A 19,067-nucleotide genomic window follows, 5' to 3' on the forward strand; every position below is an offset into this window, starting at 1 on the left:
GATCCTTTTTTCCCCAGCTCAAGAAGCAGAGCTCCATGTTTTAGCAAAGCCTGTGAGCTATAAAAAGAGTGTATATTTATATAGATAGTCGAGATATCGAGAGCTTTTGGTTCCATTTGAAGGGCCAGAAGTTTGTTTTTACTTCGGCAGGTAAATCAATCAAGCATACCAAGTTAATTTGATTGGCTGTTTTCAGCCTTCCAGGTTCTTGCTGAGGTAGCCATATTAACTTTCACACATGGAAGCAGACCAGGTGACTAAGGATGCTGCATTTACAGCCCCGGACACTTGATGGGTCTGTGCAACTCACAGATTCCACCCTAGTTCTGGCCCAGTATAGCTGCGATTAATAATTCAACTTTAAGGACCCCAGAACGAGAAGAACAAGTGGTCCACAGGGGGCAACTTCTTATGAAACGAGACTTTGGAAAAGGTGATCATTTATGTCTGCCAGCCACTTTTTTCCCTCCAGCTTGACACATGGACCGTGTCATCAGTCACAAGCAGTTATGGCTGCCTTAGTAAATGAGCATGGGATAGAGCCAGGGTTCTCTACAGTTATTTTTATAACATACCACTTCTTGTTTTACCTGTTACCAAAGGTGTTACCAAAAGCTGAATATCCCTTCCAGAGATTACAAAAAGATATATCCAGATGCCCAAGTTAGGATCTCACAAGTATGCGTTTTGTCTGTATGGACATGTTTTTTGGATGTCCAGTGGCAAATGCTACTGCAAAGGCCACAGTAAAAAGTGTTATCACAAGTCGTTTGTAAATATAGAGTGCACAAAGTACAGAGAGTAACAGAGGAAATCATTTTTATAGGAGAGTCCTTACTAGAAGTTTTCAGGTTTTGTCTTTACACCCCCTACTGTCTACAATGTAGCGGACAAAGTAGAGTAAGAAACTAGAAAACTTTTGCCTGAATGTTTTCTTAGATTTTATCAAGCCCCTAAGGGGATGTTGGACTCTCTCCCTATGGAAGTATATGTGTGTCCGTGAGACTCTTGTGGCACAGAAAAGGTTCTTTTGCACAAACAATCAGATCTGCCTGACAGTTTTTAAGGCAGACCTGATCAGAAGCTCAATGTTAATCTATTGGCAGGTGGTTGCAGACGGACGTGCGTCCATTTACATCCAATTGCCTCCAAGTCTGTCTAGGTCTGAAAGAAAAAAACATGGAAAATGTATGTGTTCTTTTCTATTTTTTCAAACTTATTGTGACAGATCGAAAAGGTTTTCTGAGGCCTAAGCATATTTTGTAGTTACAAGGTTTGCAGTATTGTGTAAAGTGTGTAAGCTTTTGCTTTATTTAAAAAAAGTTGGAGCTTTAGGCTTTGACCACTGTTTAATGTGATGTGGCTACCCTATGGTTCACTGTGATAAAAGGAGGCTTGGTTGCACAGTGCAAGGTGTATGAGAGTTATACAGTATAAATAAATAGTGATTTTTCTGACACCTGACAACAGATGATCTGTGCATCTATTTTTTTTTTTTGTTATTACTGTATGTGTGCACAAAAGTAATGGCAAGAGTCTATTGGGCTGTATGTGAATTTCAAGCTAGAAGAATGCAGGATTTTACAAACATGCATTCTGTATACTGTAGTAATAAAAATACAGATTCAGTATTATACTGTACTTCATAAGAGTAGAGTCTGTGTGTTTCCATAAATTACCAATGCAGAACAGGAATCTGCCTTTTTACTTTCAGGAAGGTTTTCACTGCTCAAACACCTTTGACAAGTGCACCGTGTGCAATAGAAATAGAAGTTTTACAGAGTGACAGAGGGGATTGTTAGGAGAAAGAGTACAGGTCAATTATATGAGGAATTTGACATTTCAAGCTAAAAACAGCCCAGAGATTTTTTTCTCCATTCCTGACAATTTAGATCTCTGCCTTATTTCTCCGTTGCTGCCAATTTAGATCTCTGCATTACTCCTGTCAATAAAGAAATCAGAAACGGCTCCAAGTGGATGAGACACTGCAGTACATCCACAATAGGTGGATTCAACTGTTTTCTTTGGTTCTCTTTGATATTAACTATACCTAAAGATTTTGTATTTCCAGCACGTTACTGGTAGCTATATTGGAACTTATATTGCCATGTGTTTTTGTAGTGCTTACCCCCAAAGGAGCTGCTAATTTAGGGGTCCCTGGATTCCAGGTGACAACGATCCTTCCAGCAATGCCACACCCTCTGATCCACCATGGCTGAGAGGCTGGGTTCCCACCATTGCGAATTGGATGCGTGTTCCCCAATCGAGCAAAACATTTCCAACAGGCTGGTTGTACAGATGTCGATGGAGAGATCAACTTCCGTACAACCAGCTTGTCTGTAGATGGATCGAAATTCAGCCGGGCCCTGATGAACCGGACGAATTTCAATTAATCTATGGTCGTCTTAAGTATATCTCTACCTGACCCCTAAACCTAGGGAGTTCTTACTAAATGTGGTACTAGAAGCTTAAAGGTATTTCCAAAACCCTACCTACTGGCTAGTATAATATTAAACATTGGGGCCCAGAGTGCTATGTCGAAGCACTCAGATCTATTTGTATCCCACAGTTAAGGGCATTCCTTTGGCGATCAATGCCCTTTACCGTGAGATACAAATAGATGTATACAGTATGTCCAAAGTTAGGGTGGGGTTGTTGTTTTTGAGAGGAGATTGGGGAGGTTGTGACCAGTGGCCTATTATCACTGAGAAGTATGTAAAGAAGCCTCCTCCTACTCTCTGACTGGAATCTGTGGCAAGTGGACAGGGCTTCAGGCAGCGACAGCTACAAGTGCATCCCTACAAGGTCTGTGTATCCACTCTCTATCCTTGTTTGCCTCCTGTCACTCTCACATATAGACAGTCTCTTCCCTGTTAACCATTTCCCACCCAGGCCAATGCTGATATTTCACTCCTACATGTAAAAATCTGTATTTGTTGGCTAGAAAAGTACTCAGAACCCCCAAACATATATGTTTTTTATCAGAGACCCTAGAGAATAAAATGGTGGTCGTTGCAATTTGTTGTGTCACACAGTATTTTCGCAGCAATTTTTCAAACACAATTTTTTTGGAAAAAATACACTTTAATGAATTTTAATGCAAAAAACACAATATATAACCCAATTTTTTTTTTAATATAAAAGATGGTGTTACTCTGAGTAAATAGATACCTGACATGTCACGCTTCTAAATTGCGCATGCTCATGGAATGGCGCCAAACTTCAGTACTTAAAAATCTCCAATAGGCGACGGCCGCGACACTTTAAAAATGTTTACAGGTTACCAGTTTAGAGTTATAGAGGAGGGCTAGCACTAGAATTATTGCTCTTGCTATAATGTTTGTGGCCATAACTCATATGTGTGTTGCAAACACTGTTTACATAGAGTGCCTTGAAAAAGTATTCATACCCTTTGTGATGTTCCACAATTTGTCATGTTACAACAAAAAAAGTAAATGTATTTTATTGGGATTTTATGTGATAGACCAACAGGAAGTTGCACATAATTGTGAAGTGGAAGGAAAATGATAAATGGTTTTCCAATTTTTTTACAAATAAATATGTGAAAAGTGTGGTGTGCATTTGTATTCAATACTTTGTAGAACCACCTTTCACTGCAATTACAGCTGCAAGTCTTTTTGGGTATGTCTCTACCAGCTTTGCACATCTAGAGAGTGACATTTTTGCCCTTTTGCCTATTCTTCTTTGCAAAATAGTTGAAGCTCTGTCAGATTGTATGGAGAGCGCCGGTGAACAGCAGTTTTCAAGTCTTGCCACAGATTCTCAATTGGATTTAGGTATAGACTTTGACTGGGCCATTCTAACACATGAATATGCTTTGATCCAAACCATTCCATTGTAGCTCTGGCTGTATGTTTAGGGTCGATGTCCTGCTAAAAGGTGCGCCTCCGCCCCAATCTCAAGTCTTTTGCAGACTCTAACAGGTTTTCTTCTAAGATTTATTCCTGTTGGTATAACTGAGAAAAACCACCACTACTCAAAAATACCACCACTGGGAAGCTGCCACTTAAAAAAGATCAAACATAAAAACTGAATTTTAACTGCTGGTCAATAAACAATTAGATAGTGACACTAAGTCAAAATAGCGGCGCTGAGTGTATGCTCAAAAAAAAAAATTGTTAAGTCACCCCAAAATAAGTGACTGAAGAATCCTTAAATGGAAATATATATATAATAATACTAAGAGAGTAAATAAATAATTAATTGCGACAAGTGAAATAATAAAGTGAAACTGTAAAAAAAGTCCATATACTATTGAAAGAAGATCCAAAAACGATGTGAAGTTTTCTTAATCTATTCACCACACCAGTGTGTCTGTGATTCCACTCCCCTGAAAGAAACACACTCACCGAATTGCAATGCCTACATTCACATGTTAGGCACAAACGCATTTGAAACAAACAAATGGCCCCTGCCCCCACCTATAACTGGCCTTCACAGCAAGGAGCACATGGAAGGGCTATCATATGAAAAACAAAAACAGGACGTTCCATAGCTCAACTCACCAACCAGTCTGCCAACCGACCAAATGAATCTGTCCAACAGTTAGCGTTAAAAACAGAGGTTTAGTTAGCACGCATTTGCAAACATATGCATAAGCTGCAAGGCCTCTTCACGGCACCCTGTGTATGCTTGCAGTCCTAACACTACTGAATTTATAAGCGTCTCCACAATGGAAGCACATGCATTAAATGGATAGATGAGAGCAGGTGGGCCTGGAGGCAGCCCAATCCCCCTTAAAGGAACAGCAGCACACTGGACACCCAGCAAGAGCACAATGGCAGCAAAGATGTACAGTGTGTCCCTGGACCAAAATACATCAATAACAAACAAATGGCCCCTGCCCCCACATATAACTGGCCTTCACAGCAAGGAGCACATGAAAGGGCTATCACATGAAAAACAAAAACAGGACGTTCCATGAGTAGGTCCTTGTGACGAAACATGTCGGGGGCGTATTAAGATCTATGACCAAGGAGGGGTGAGATTTAACCATACGCCTGTACACCTTGGGTCCACCGTGACCGTAAGATCCATTGCTCTGGAAGGATTCAAAATCTTGCCTTAGTCATTTTTGCTGATTTTTAACTTTCACAATGTGAGTGTAAATATTGGAGGTTTTTAGTGGATTCATTAAAATATTTATTACGGTATTACACTATTGGTACACTTTTCTTTATCGTACATCACGGGACACAGAGCACCATAGTAATGACTATCTGGGTTATATGCTACCTTTAGGTGATTGGACACGGGCAACCAATAGTAAGAAGGTTCCTCCCATATAACCCCTCCCATACAGGAAGTACCTTTAGTTTTTTGCCAGTGTCTTGAAGGTGATGGTCACGGCTGTGGAAGCTCTTCAAATTTTTTCAAATAAAATGTCCCAGTGAGGATGTTATATCGGATCCATTCGGATGGTATAAAAAGCTAAAGTGGAAGGTACCCGAGCCTTGGTTCAAGAACAAGGCTTTGCTTGTAATGTGTCCTTTTAGGCGCTGGACCCTTGTTATATGGTATCCCTGGTCTTTACTTGCCCAAGGGAACCAAAAGGGTGCTTTACAGGTCCAGGGGTGTGGACCCGGTCCCTGAAGGCCCTCAATGGCGATACCCACGGTGATGGGGGAAGATTATGCCTGTGTCAGGCCCTGCAGCGAGGACTGGTGAGTACTCCCTCTGGGAGGCCTATCAATATTTCTGTTGTTACTAATATAAATTGTCTTAGTAGGCCCTGTGTCTCATTGCAAGCGGTTACTGATGTTACAGAGCAAGCTGACAAGCACAACTTATGTGTGTCTCCCGCACGTGGCAGTGTGTGCCACGCGCGCAGGGGCATGCGTTGGGAGCGCGGGCGTGCACGAGGTCGCCGCGCGTGTCGTGGTGTGCCTGTGTGTGCGTCCTGCAGGGTGCGCAGTAGAAACACGGCCACGCATACGTCACTGGGCGGTGCACGGGTATAAGGGGAGGTTACGCATCTGCATGTTCATTGCTGCTAGTCAGTTAAACTCAACAGAGCCTAGTGTGCAGTGGGACACAGAGGTCTGGGCGTAAATTTGGACATTTGCAACAGGTTGAAGGCTGGTAAGGCTGTGGTGGCGGCTGTACGCTGGACCCAGCTAGATAACTCAGAGGAAGTGCCTTTTTTTCCTCAAACTTGTAAGCAATTTCTTCCAGGAAACGAGGTTCGGGGAGCAGGGCAAGTCCAGGGGTTAAAGGGACTCCTTCAAAAACAGGAGATCAACCTCAGGTTACTGCAGCATCAGTCTCCCCTGAAAGACCTGCGGCATTTGGCCTAGCTGAGCCATTACAGTTGTCAGGTGTAGTGGCCACTACCAATATCCCTGCATCAGCCTATGTTACTAAAGATGATTTAGCATCAGCCCTAGCTGGCCTTGAAGGCAAGATAGCAGGAATGATTGCTACAGTAACACAGGGAGGGAAAAAACGTCATAGATCTCAGTCCCCTGAGCCTGGTCCCAGTGGTGAAACACTTGAGCACCAGGATTCTTTTGGCATGGGTCCCTGTGATTTGGATCCAGAATGGGTAGAGGATTTGGAGGAGGAGGTCAATAAAGACAAAGAGGAAGGGGAGGCTGAAGAGTCCCCGGCTGGGGATTCAGGTTCTGAAGAACTAATTTCAGCCTCTCAATCTCAAAAATTATTTATCCAGTCCTTGGCCGAGATGGTGAGAGCTGGATTTAAATTAGCTCCGGTGCAGGGACCAGGACCCTCCTGTTCTACATTAGGGTCCTTGCGTCCTCAACCAGGTTCCCAGGCGTTTCCTTTACATCCTTTATTGGAGCAGGTAATTTACGCTGACTGGAACCACCCAGACAGGACATACTTGCCTCCAAAAAGGTTTTCTTTTTTATATCCTATGGAGGAAAATTCAGGAAGAAGTGGGATACACCTTTGGTTGATGCTGCCATTTCTTCAGTGAATAAAGTCTGACCTGCCCAGTGGATAATGCCCAGGGATTTAAGGATCCGGCAGATAAAAAGCTGGAATCCTTACTAAAAGCTTCTTTTTCAGTAGCTGGGAAAGCAGTACAACCGGCAGTGGCAGCTATCGGTATATGTCAGGTGGTGAAGGACCGTTTTAAAAAATTGGTCAGGAACCTGCCTGTTCATGAGGAAGTTTCTGACGAACCATCAGAACTCCTCGCGCTTTATGTTTTGCGGTAGATGCATTAAAGGACTCAATTCAGCAGATGTCCCGGTTTGCACTACTCTCAATCCATATGCACAGGGTACTGTGGTTAAAGAATTGGTCGGCCGAGACGCCATGCAAAAGGCTACTGGCGGCCTTTCCTTTTCACGGTGAGCGTCTATTTGGAGAGAATTTGGACAAATACATCCAAAAAATCTCAGGAGGGAAAAAGAGGGGGTAAGCAGCCTTCCTTTAAGAATCCCAACGCTCCTGGACCAAGTGCCTCTTCCCCTAAGAAGTATCGACGGCCTCTGCCACCTACCTTTAAGAAGCCTCAAGGTCAAAAAAGACCTTGGACCCAATAACCAGCCAAAACCAATTCCAAGTCTTCCTTGTGAAGGGGCGCCCCCACTCTTGCGGGTGGGGGGCAGACTGCGGTGGTTCACAGATGCTTGGGGAAAATTGGTTCAGGACAGCTGGGTTATTTCCACCATATCTCAAGGTTACAAAATAGAGTTTCGGGATTTTCCCCCAACTCGATATTTGGTATCCAGGGTTCCATCAGACCCAAAGAAAAAGAGGGGCCTATTCCTGGCTTTAGAACAGCTGGAAAGGCAAAAGGTAATCATCAAGGTTCCTCAAAAAGAAAGATTCAAGGGGTTCTACTCGAACCTATTTACAGTGCCGAAGCCAAACGGAGAGGTAAGGCCCATCTTGGACCTCAAATCCCTCAATTCCTTTCTAAACGTCCGCATTTTCCGGATGGAGTCGGTTCGTTCAGTAATCACATCTTTGAGAAAAGGAGATTTTTTAGCGTCCATAGACATAAAGGAGGCATACCTGCATGTACCGATTTTTGGTCCACATCAAAGATTCCTGCGATTTGCAGTAGAAGAGTGTCATTTCCAGTTTGTGGCACTTCCATTCGGTCTAGCCACAGCCCCTCGGGTCTTCACAAAGGTACTGGCCCCAGTGTTGGCTTGCCTAAGGTCCCAAAATATCTCGGTGGTAGGATATCTGGATGACCTCTTGTTAAGGGATCAAGCTTACTCCACCTTGGTAGAAAACATTACGACTACGGTCTATTTCCTAAGGTTTTTAGGCTGGATTCTAAATATTGACAAATCGGCCCTTCCTCCAGCTCAGTCCTTAACATATCTGAGTCTGATCTTGGACACAACCCAAGAAAAGGTAATTCTACCTCCCTTGAGAGTCAGCTCTGTAGTGGAGCTGATTCCGAGAGTCAAGGGGGTAGAAGGTCCTTTCGATTCGTCTATGCATGAGCCTGTTGGGCAAGATGGTGTCATCCTTCATCACAGTTCCCTATGCGCAGTTTCACTCCAGGATGTTCCAGAAAGCCTGGGACAAGTCGATTCAAACCTTGGATCATCCCATGTCTCTATCTCTAAAGATAAGGAACTCTTGGAGGTCAAAGACCAGCAACTTGAATGGCGGAAAATCCTTTCCACCAGTAACCTGGAAGGTAGTAACTACGGACGCCAATCGTCTAGGCTGGGGTGCAGTCCTGGAAGAGGCTTCCATTCAGGGAATATGGTGTCAGGCAGAGAAGTCCTTACCCATCAATCTGCTAGAGATTCGGGCAGCTCGCTTGGCTCTCCTATTTTGAACGTCCAGACTGCAGAGATTTCCTGTCCGGATTCAGTCCGACAACTCCACGGTGGTGGCATACATCAACCACCAAGGGGGCACCCGGAGTTGGGCGGCCCAAAGAGAAGTAAATCACATATTAACTTGGGCAGAGAGACATGTGCCCTTTCGGTCAGCAGTCTTTATTCCAGGGGTGGACAATTGGCGGGCAAACTACCTAAGTCGCCAGCAGTTACTGCCGTGAGAGGGTTCTCTTCACCCCAAAGTTTTCCTTCAGATCGACCAGCATTGGGGGGTGCCAGATGTGGATCTTCTGGCATCCAGATTCAATGCCAAGGTGGACAGGTTTGTATCCAGGACCAGAGATCCTCTCGCTATCGGAACAAATGCATTGGTAGTTACCTGGGACAGGTATTCCCTGATTTATGCTTTCCCTCCGATCCAGATGCTGCCGCACCTGTTGCGCAGGATACAGGAGGAACAGAGTACAGTGATTCTGGTGGCCCCGAAGTGGCCCAGGAGATCCTGATATTCAGAGATTGTGAGAATGGCAGTAGAGGACCCGCTATGTCTCCCAGACCATCCAGATCTGTTATCTCAAGGTCCCATATACCATCCTTCTTTACGGTCGCTGAATTTGATGGCATGGCTATTAAGACCAGGGTACTGAAGGACCGTGGTATCAGAGGTTCAGTCTTATCTACTCTGATTAATCCCAGAAAGCCAGTTTCTAGAAGTATCTACCATAGGGTCTGGAAATTGTATATTTCCTGGTGCGAGAAAAAGAGATGGCATCCTCGCAAGTATGCGATTGGGAGGATCCTTGCCTTTCTTCAATCAGGAATTGATTTAAACTTATCTTTGGGAACCATTAAAGGGCAAATTTTGGCCTTATCATTTTTTTTCCCAGAGGTCAATTGCTTCTCATTCCTTAGTGCGAACCTTTGTGAAGGGGGTACTGCACTTAAAACCTCCGGTTAAGCCTCCCTTAAGCTTTTGGGACTTGAACTTGATGTTATCAGCCCTACAGGTTCAACCCTTTGAACCAATTAGGCATATCCCTTTAATCCTGTTGACCAGAAAATTGTTTTTTCTGGTAGCCATAACTTCGGCTAGAAGGATGTCTGAATTGGCCGCCCTTTCATGTAAGGAACCGTTTCTATTTTTACATCAGGACAAGGTGGTGATGCGCCCCCGTCCAGATTTTTTACCTAAGGTGGTTTCCAATTTTCATTTGAATCAGGATATCATTTTACCTTCCTTTTTTCCCAATCCTAAGACTAAAGAGGAAAAGTCACCTTACTCACTGGATGTGGTGAGAGCGGTCAAGGTTTACTTAAACATGTCAGCTCCTGTTCGGAAGACTGACTCCCTTTTTGTCCTGCCAGAAGGTCCTAAGAGGGGACAGGCAGCAACTAGTTCAACTATCTCTGGGTGGATTTGCCAGCTCATTATCCAAGCTTATGAGTTGAAACGCAGGGTTCCACCTCGGTATTTCAAAGCTCACTCTACTAGAGGGGTTAGTACATCATGGGCAATGCGCCAACAGGTGTCTATGGCTCAGGTTTGCAAAGTGGTAGATTGGTCTTCAGTTCATACGTTCACCAGGTTTTACCAGCTGGACATTAGATCTCAAAGGAGACTGTTTTTGGCCACATTGTGCTGCAAGCGGCCTTATAAGTCCTGGGTCTGAAGGGGATCTTGGAATACTGTGTTCCCTCCCCTCAAATGCATTGCTTTAGGACATCCCAGATAGTCATTAATATGGTGCTCTGTGTCTCGTGATGTATGATAAAGAAAAATGGATTTTTAAAACAGCTTACCTGTACAATCCTTTTCTTGGAGTACATCACGGGACACAGAGGTCCCTCACTTCTTTTCTGGGATCTTCATTGCTTGCTACAAAACTAAAGGTACTTCCTGTATGGGAGGGGTTATATGGGAGGAACCTTCTTACTATTGGTTGCCAGTGTCCAATCACCTAAAGGTAGCATATAACCCAGATAGTCATTACTATGGTGCTCTGTGTCCTGTGATGTACTCCAAGAAAAGGATTTTATAGGTAAGCTGTTTTAAAAATCAATTTTTTTCATTTACATGTGGAGATTATGAGAGACACACGGCTGTAATTTGGATGCTTGCTTTGAAACCCTATCCATGTGGTTCAAATGCGTTTGTGCCTAACATGTGAATGTAGGCATTGCAGTTCAGTGAGTGCGTTTCTTTCAAGGGAGTGGAATCACAGACACACTGGTGTGGTGAATAGATTAAGAAAACTTCACATCGTTTTTGGATCTTCTTTCAATACTATATGGACTTTTTTTACAGTTTCACTTTATTATTTCACTTGTCACAGGGTGTCAATTAATTAATTATTTATTTACTCTCTTATGCCGCGTACACACGGTCGGACTTTTCGTCTACAAAAGTCCAACGGACGCTGACGGACTAAAGCTGGCTGGTAATCCGATCGTGTGTGGGCTTCTCCGGACTTTCAACGGACTTTTTTAGCCTCAAATCCGACGGACTTTAGATTTGAAACATGCTTCAAATCTTTACGTCGTAAGTACGACGGACCCCGAAATCCGCTCGTCTGTGTGCTAGTCCGACGGACAAAAACCCATGCTAGGGCAGCTATTGGCTACTGGCTATGAACTTCCTTATTTTAGTCCGGTGTACGTCATCACGTACGAATCCGTCGGACTTTTGTGTGGTCGTGTGTAGGCAAGTCCGTTCGTAAGAAAGTCTGCCGCAAGTCCGCCGAAGGTACGTCGGAAGTCTGTCGGACAGGCTGTCGGACTTTTGTAGACGAAAAGTCCGACCGTGTGTACGCGGCATTAGTATTATTATATATATATATATTTCCATTTAAGGATTCTTCAGTCACTTGTTATTTTGGGGTGACTTAACAATTTTTAAATTTTTTTTTTGAGCATACACTCAGCGCCGCTATTTTGACTTAGTGTCACTATCTAATTGTATATTGACCAGCAGTTAAAATTCAGTTTTTATGTTTCTTCTAAGATTGCCCTGTATTTGGATCCATCCATCTTCCCATCAACTCTGACCAGCTTCCCTGTCTCTGCTGAGGAAAAGCATCCCCACACCATGTTTTACAGTGGGGATGGTATGTTTAAGGTGATGTGCATTGTTAGTTTTCTGCCACACATAGCGTTTTGCTTTTAGGCCGAAAAGTTCAATTTTGGTCTCATCTGACCAGAGCACCATCTTCCACATTTGCTGTATCCCCCACATGGCTTCTCCCAAACTGCAAACAGGCCTTCTTATGGCTTTCTTTCAACATAGGCCTTCTTCTTACCACTCTTCCATAAAGGCCATATTTGTTGAATGCACGACTAATAGTTGTCCTGTGGACAGATTCTCCCTCCTGAGCTGTGGATCTCTGCAGCTCCTACAGAGTTACCATGGGCCTCTTGGCTGCTTCTCTGATTAACCACTTTAGCCCCGGAAGATTTGGCTGCTCAATGACCAGACCATTTTTTGCGATACGGCACTGCGTCATTTTAACTGACAATTGCGTGGTCCTGCAACACTGTAGCCAAACAAAATTGACGTGCTTTTTTTACCACAAATAGAGCTTTCTTTTGGTGGTATTTGATTGCCTCTGTGGTTTTTATTTTTTGCGCTATAAACAAAAGAAAAGCGTCAATTTTGAAAAAAACACAATATCTTTTACTTTTTGCTATAATAAATATCCCACATTTTGTATCAAAAAAACTAATTTTTTCCTCAATTTAGGCCGATATGTATTCTTCTACATATTTTTGGTAAAAAAATCGCAATAAGCGTATATTGATTGTTTTGCGCAAAATTTATAGCGTCTACAAAATAGGGGATAGATTTATGGCATTTTTTTTTCTTTTACTAGCAATGACGGCGATCTGTGATTTTTATCGGGACTGCGATATTGCGGCGGACAAATTGGACACTTTGACACATTTTTGGGACCATTGACAATTATACAGCGATCATTGCTATAAAAATGCACTGATTACTGTATAAATGTCACTGGCAGGGAAGGGGTTAACACTAGGGGGCAATCACGGGGGTTAACTGTGTTCCCTAGGTGTGTTCTAACTGTAGGGGGGATGGGACTGTCTAGGAGGAGAGAGATTACTTAGTATGAACACAAGATCTGTCTCTACTCCGCCAGAAAAAAAACGGGATGTGTGTATTTACACACACAGATCCCAGTTCTCACTCTGTCACGAGTGATTGCGGGTGCCAGGCAGTCATCGCGCCCGCTGGGCACTTGCATCGGCTCTGGGCACACGCTGCGGGCGCACGCGCCCCCAGTGGCCACATGGTGAAGCGAGGTAAGGTAACGTCGTTTTGCCCAGCCGTGCCATTCTGCCATAGTAAAACTGCTGCGGCTGGTCGGCAAGAAGTTAATGCTCTCCTTGCCCGGCCTTTCAGTTTAGGTGGACGGTCATGTCTCGGTAGGTTTGCAGCTGTGCCATACTCTTTCCATTTTCAGATGATGGATTGAACAGTGCTCCATGAGATGTTCAGAGCTTGGCATATTTTTTTTAGAACCTAACCCTGCTTTAAACTTCTCCACAACTTTGTCCCTGACCTGTCTGGTGTGTTCCTTGGCCTCCATGATGCTGTTTGTTCACTAAGGTTCTTTAACAAACCTCTGTGGGCTTCACAGAACAGTTTTATTTATACTGAGATTAAATTACACACAGGTGGATTCTATTTACTAATTAGGTGATTTATGAAGGCAACTGGTTCCACTAGCTTTTAGTTTAGTTTAATTATGTGCCATTTTGTTTTGGTCTATCATATAAAATCCCAATAAAATATATTTACGTTTTTGGTTGTAACATGTGGAAAATTTCAAGGAGTATGAATACTTTTTCAAGGTACTGTGTGTATATATATATATATATATATATATATATATATATATATACAGTGCGTTATATACACAACACTGACTGCACTATATATTATTATTATTATTATACAGGATTTATATAGCGCCAACAGTTTGCGCAGCGCTTTATAACATGGGGGAGACAGTACACTTACAATACAAATCAATACAGGAGGGATCAGAGGGCCCTGCTCGTTAGAGCTTACAATCTAGAAGGGAGGGTCAAGTGGAAACAAAAGGTAATAACTGTGGGGGATGAGCTGATGGAAAAAATGAAAATACAGTTGTTAGGTGTGGGTAGGATAGGCTTCTCTGAAGAGAGGGGTTTTCAGGGATCGTCTGAAATCTAATAAAGTAGGAGATAAGCGGACAGATTGGGGTAGGGCATTCCATAGGATTGGAGAGGCTTTGGAAAAGGCCTGGAGGCGAGCATGGGAGGAGGTAACAAGGGAGCTAGAGAGCAGGAGGTCTTGAGAGGAATGAAGAGAGCGAGTAGGTTGGTATTTAGAGACTAAGCTAGTGATGTAGCTGAGGGCGAAATTGTGGATGGCTTTGTAAGTAGTTGTTAGAATTTTGAATTTAATTATTTGGCCAAGCGGAAGCCAGTGGAGGGATTGACAGAGAGGAGTGGCAGACACAGAGCGATTGGTAAGGTTGACGAGTCTGGCAGCGGCATTCATAATGGATTGAAGAGGTGATAGACTATGTAGAGATAAGCCAATGAGAAGGGAGTTGCGGTAGTCGAGGCGAGAGATGACCAGCGAGTGAATTACGAGCTTTGCTGTGTCATTGGTTAGAAAGGGGCGTATTTCGGAGATGTTGCGGAGGTTGAGGCGGCAGGATTTGGACAGTGATTGAATGTGTTGCTTGAAGGAGAGTTCAGAGTCTAGGACTACACCTAGAACCTTGGCATGTGGGGATAGGCTTATAGTTGTGCCATTGATTTTGACAGAGAGATCAGGGGAAGAGGCATATGGGGGAGGAAAAATTATAAGTTCGGCTTTGGCTAGATTGAGTTTGAGGAAGTGGTGTGACATCCAGACTGATATATCCGAGAGTAAATTAGTGATACGTGAGGAGACAGAGGGAGTGAGCTGAGGGGTAGAGAAATAGATTTGGGTGTCGTCAGCGTAGAGGTGGTATTGGAAGCCATGGGAGGCTATCAGTTGACCCAGGGAGGCGGTGTAGATTGAAAATAGTAGAGGTCCAAGAACAGAAGCCTGAGGGATCCCAACAGAGAAAGGAAGAGGAGAGGAGGAAGTAGAGTTATAAGAAACGCTAAAGGTGCGGTTGGATAAGTAGGAAGAGAACCAGCGAAGTGTAGAGTCACGGAGACCAAAGGCATGTAGTTTTTTGAGGAGGAGGGGGTGGTCAACCGTGTCAAAGGCAGCAGAGAGGTCCAGGAGTAGGAGTACAGAATAGTGTCGATTGGTTTTGGCCGTTAGTAGATCGTTTGTTAGTTTTAGGAGAGCAGATTCTGTGGAGTGTTGAGGACGAAATCTAGACTGAAGGGGATCAAGAAGGCCATTATCAGCAAGGTGGACGCTCAGTAGGTTGTAGACCAGACGATCGAGGAGTTTGGATAAGAAGGGGAGCAAGGAGATGGGGTGTAGTTTGTTAAGATTGGATGGGTCCAGTGAGGGCTTTTTAAGTATGGGTCTGACAAGTGCATGTTTTAGAGAGTTAGGGAAGATGCCAGAAGAGAGGGAGAGATTGAAGATGTGGGTTAGAGAGTGTAGCATAGGGCCAGAGGGTGAACGTAGCATTTGTGAGGGAACAGGATCCAGAGGGCAGGTGGTAAGGTGGACATTAGCAAGTAGTTTAGCAACTTCGTCTGTAGTGGTGGGGTTGAAAGAGGGAAATAATGATTGTGCCTGTGGGTATGAAGTGTAAAGCGTGGAGGGTGTCGGCACAGTAGAGATCTCCATGCGAATAGTATCAATCTTCTGTTTGAAGTGATTGGCGATCTCCTGGGCAGTGATTGAGTTGGCGGGTGGAGGCGGTGGAGGACGAACTAGAGAGTTGAAGGTGGAGAAGAGTTGACGGGGACAGGATGATAAGTTGCTAATTAGAGTGGTAAAATAGGTCTGCTTGGCAGAGAGGAGGCTAGAATTGTATTTTTGGAGGGCAGATTTATATTGGTTGAAATCTCTCTGGGACTTAGTCTTACGCCACAGGCGTTCAAGAGCACGACTACGTTTTTTCAGACTTCTAGTATCATCTGTTTGCCAAGATTGAAGGGGTCTGGGCTTGATTCTGTGTGTAGTGAGGGGGGTCAGTGAATTCAGTGAGGCTAGAAGTGAAGCGTTGTACACAGAAGTGGTTAGGTTGGTGCAGGATAGGGGTGAGATTTTGTCGTAGAGGTTGTGGATAGCAGAGTAGAGAAGAGAAGGGTTGAGATGACGTAGGTTTCTGCAGGTAACTTTAAGGTGGTTGGAGGGAGAGGAAGTGAAGGAAAGGGAGAGAGTGAAACTAATAAGGTGGTGATCAGAGAGAGGCAATGGATAGGTTGCATGGAGTGCAAAGGTGAGAGAACACGAGGTCAAGGATATTGCCTTCTGAGTGAGTTGGAGCATGTATCCACTGCTTCAGGTCAAAGGAGGATGTTAGGCTAAGAAGTTTGGAAGTGGAAGGAGTGTTAGTATTAATAGGGATGTTGAAGTCCCCGAGAATGATTGTGGGGATTTCAGAAGAAAGAAAGTAGGGTAGCCAGGCAGAGAAGTCTTCAAGAAAGGTTGATACTGGTCCAGGGGGCCTGTAGATCACAGCTATCCTTAGAGAAATTGGAGTGAAAAGACGAATGCAGTGTGCTTCGAAAGAGGAGAGTGACAGAGAGGGAGGTGGCTGAAGTACCTGAAAGGTGCTATGTGGGGCTAGAAGGATTCCGACACCTCCTCCCTTATGTCCGCTGGATCTGGGGGAGTGAGTCCAGAGAAGACCACCATGGGATAGGGCAGCAGAAGATGCAGTGTCGGATTCGTGGAGCCAGGTTTCAGTAATGGCGAGTAGGTTAAATGAGTTGGCAATAAAGAGGTCATGGAGAGAGGTGAGTTTGTTGCAGACAGAGCGGGAGTTCCAAAGGGCACAAGAGAAAGGGAGTCTGGTCTTGGGAAGAATAGAAATGGGAACTAAATTGTGTTGATTGCGGCTGCTGACAGAGGGTGCAGGGTGATGGGTGCATGGGGTACAGTTAAATGATGGAGGCCCAGGGTTTGGGGATATATCTCCAGAGGTTAGGAGAAGCAAGAGGGTGAGGGAGGTGATATGGGAGTGGGATTTATATGAAGGGACATGCCCCAGGGTCTTGGAGATTTTTAGTGTGTGTGGATTTAGAATTAGCAGGAGTTGGTGGGTGCAGTAATGAGGACAGGACAGAAGTGAGGATGATATATATACAGTATGCTGTGGGGGGGAGAAGAGGGGTGAAGGAGAGATAGTTTTAGGATGGAGGACAGAGTTGTCAAAAGCAGTGGTAGAGAATGCATGTTACAAGGAAAAAGAGCTAAAGCAGTAAACAAGTTCACCTGATGTCTGTGTGGTGGTTTTCAAAGTATTTATCTTGTGTCCCTTCGCTTTGTGCATTCGCTGAAGTGCAGAGTCAGAAGTGCATTCCACTTATAGAAATTGCCACTTTGAGAAAGAGCCAAGTTGCAAATGTGTACCCCCTGCAAATACTTCCTCCAGGAGAAGCTTATATATATACTGATAGGGGTAGGGTGTGGGTGGATTTCAATTAGCAATCAAGAGGTTATAAAGCTTGGCTGGTTAACAGGGTAAGATTCTTAAAGCGGGGTTCCACCCAAATTTTGAACAATATCTGTATGTATTCTCTTCCTTGCCTAGATGCTGACATGCCGTTTAAAAAAATTTAAATCACCGTAATTACCTTTTATTTTTCTATTCTTCTTTGCACTTCCTGGTTCTCCTCCTGTGGGAGTAGGCGTGTTTCTAGCCTCTCCCAGACTCCTGGGAGCTAGTCTCAGGCTTCCCAGGATGCCACTGAGCATGTGCGGGAATGAGCGGTGAATGCTAGGAGCACAGCATTCACCACATCCAGGAAATAAATGCTTGTGGGCTTCAAATGCCCACAATGAAGATGGAAACCGCCTGTAGTGAATAATATAAGTTATTCTTTTTGACAAAATCTGACACAGGCGGACATATTACACACAATATGTGAGTATGTAATGCTGAGAAGAAAAGTTTGTGAATTAACTCAAAAAAAAAAAAAAAACGATAGATAGGTGGACCCCCGCTTTAAGTCAGAAACAGACTATCAAGAGGGCACTAAAGTTAAACGAGAGAATGTAAATGGGGGTATGGCGCTCCCTAGTGGGGGGTATATAAGTGATACAATATATTGTGATGCAGTAAATGCTTAGTATGTACCATACACAAAGGGTGAAGAGTGCAATAACTCATACATGGATTAAAACCCTAAAACATTGTTTAAATTGGTGAGACCAAAAAAAATAATAATAATATAAAATATGGTGAGAACACCCCTATATTACATTCACATGTATTGATAACTGTAAGATAGTGGCAAATAGTGACCACTAGGTGCTACTACTATATAAACTGTGCAGCTTATGTGATGAGTTCAACGTGTTTCAAAGGTAAGTGACAAATGCAATCCAATTGAAAAAATTATAAACAAAAAAAAAAAAAATTATTTATATAAAATAATATAAAATAATAAAAGAAAATGCAAAAAGTCTGTTCAAAGGTGGTGCGTTTCCAAAATGTAAATATCAGGACAAAAGTTCCAAGAGCTTTAGTGACTGTAGTGCTCACAAAGGAGAGTATCCGTGACTTCTGTGCTCCCCTTTTGGCTCCCCACTCACCAGCTCCCAATACCCCTGCAGGGGTGACAGACACTTTAAGATCCCAATGCCGTCCTCTTGGTAGGTATCCCGTGGTTGCTGAGATATGGTATTTTCTCTCCCAGGAATTCCAAGTCACTTCTCCATACCACGTCCAAGAAGGGGATCGCCAGAGAACTCCTCATAAGAAAAGATGCCACCTCATAGTGTAGTATGATTAAAAACTTTATTAAAATAATACTCCCCAAACGGGAGAAGAAAAAATCCACAAAACACTACACTATGGGTGAAGCCGAAAACCAGGAAGTGCTTTCCCGCAGCGTGCGGGACCGCGGGAAAGCACTTCCTGGTTTTCGGCTTCACCCATAGTGTAGTGTTTTGTGGATTTTTTCTTCTCCCGTTTGGGGAGTATTATTTTAATAAAGTTTTTAATCATACTACACTATGAGGTGGCATCTTTTCTTATGAGGAGTTCTCTGGCGATCCCCTTCTTGGACGTGGTATGGAGAAGTGACTTGGAATTCCTGGGAGAGAGAATACCATATCTCAGCAACCACGGG

The sequence above is a fragment of the Aquarana catesbeiana genome, linkage group LG01, assembly GCF_042186555.1.
Source record: "Aquarana catesbeiana isolate 2022-GZ linkage group LG01, ASM4218655v1, whole genome shotgun sequence".
Taxonomy (NCBI): Eukaryota; Metazoa; Chordata; class Amphibia; order Anura; family Ranidae; genus Aquarana; species Aquarana catesbeiana.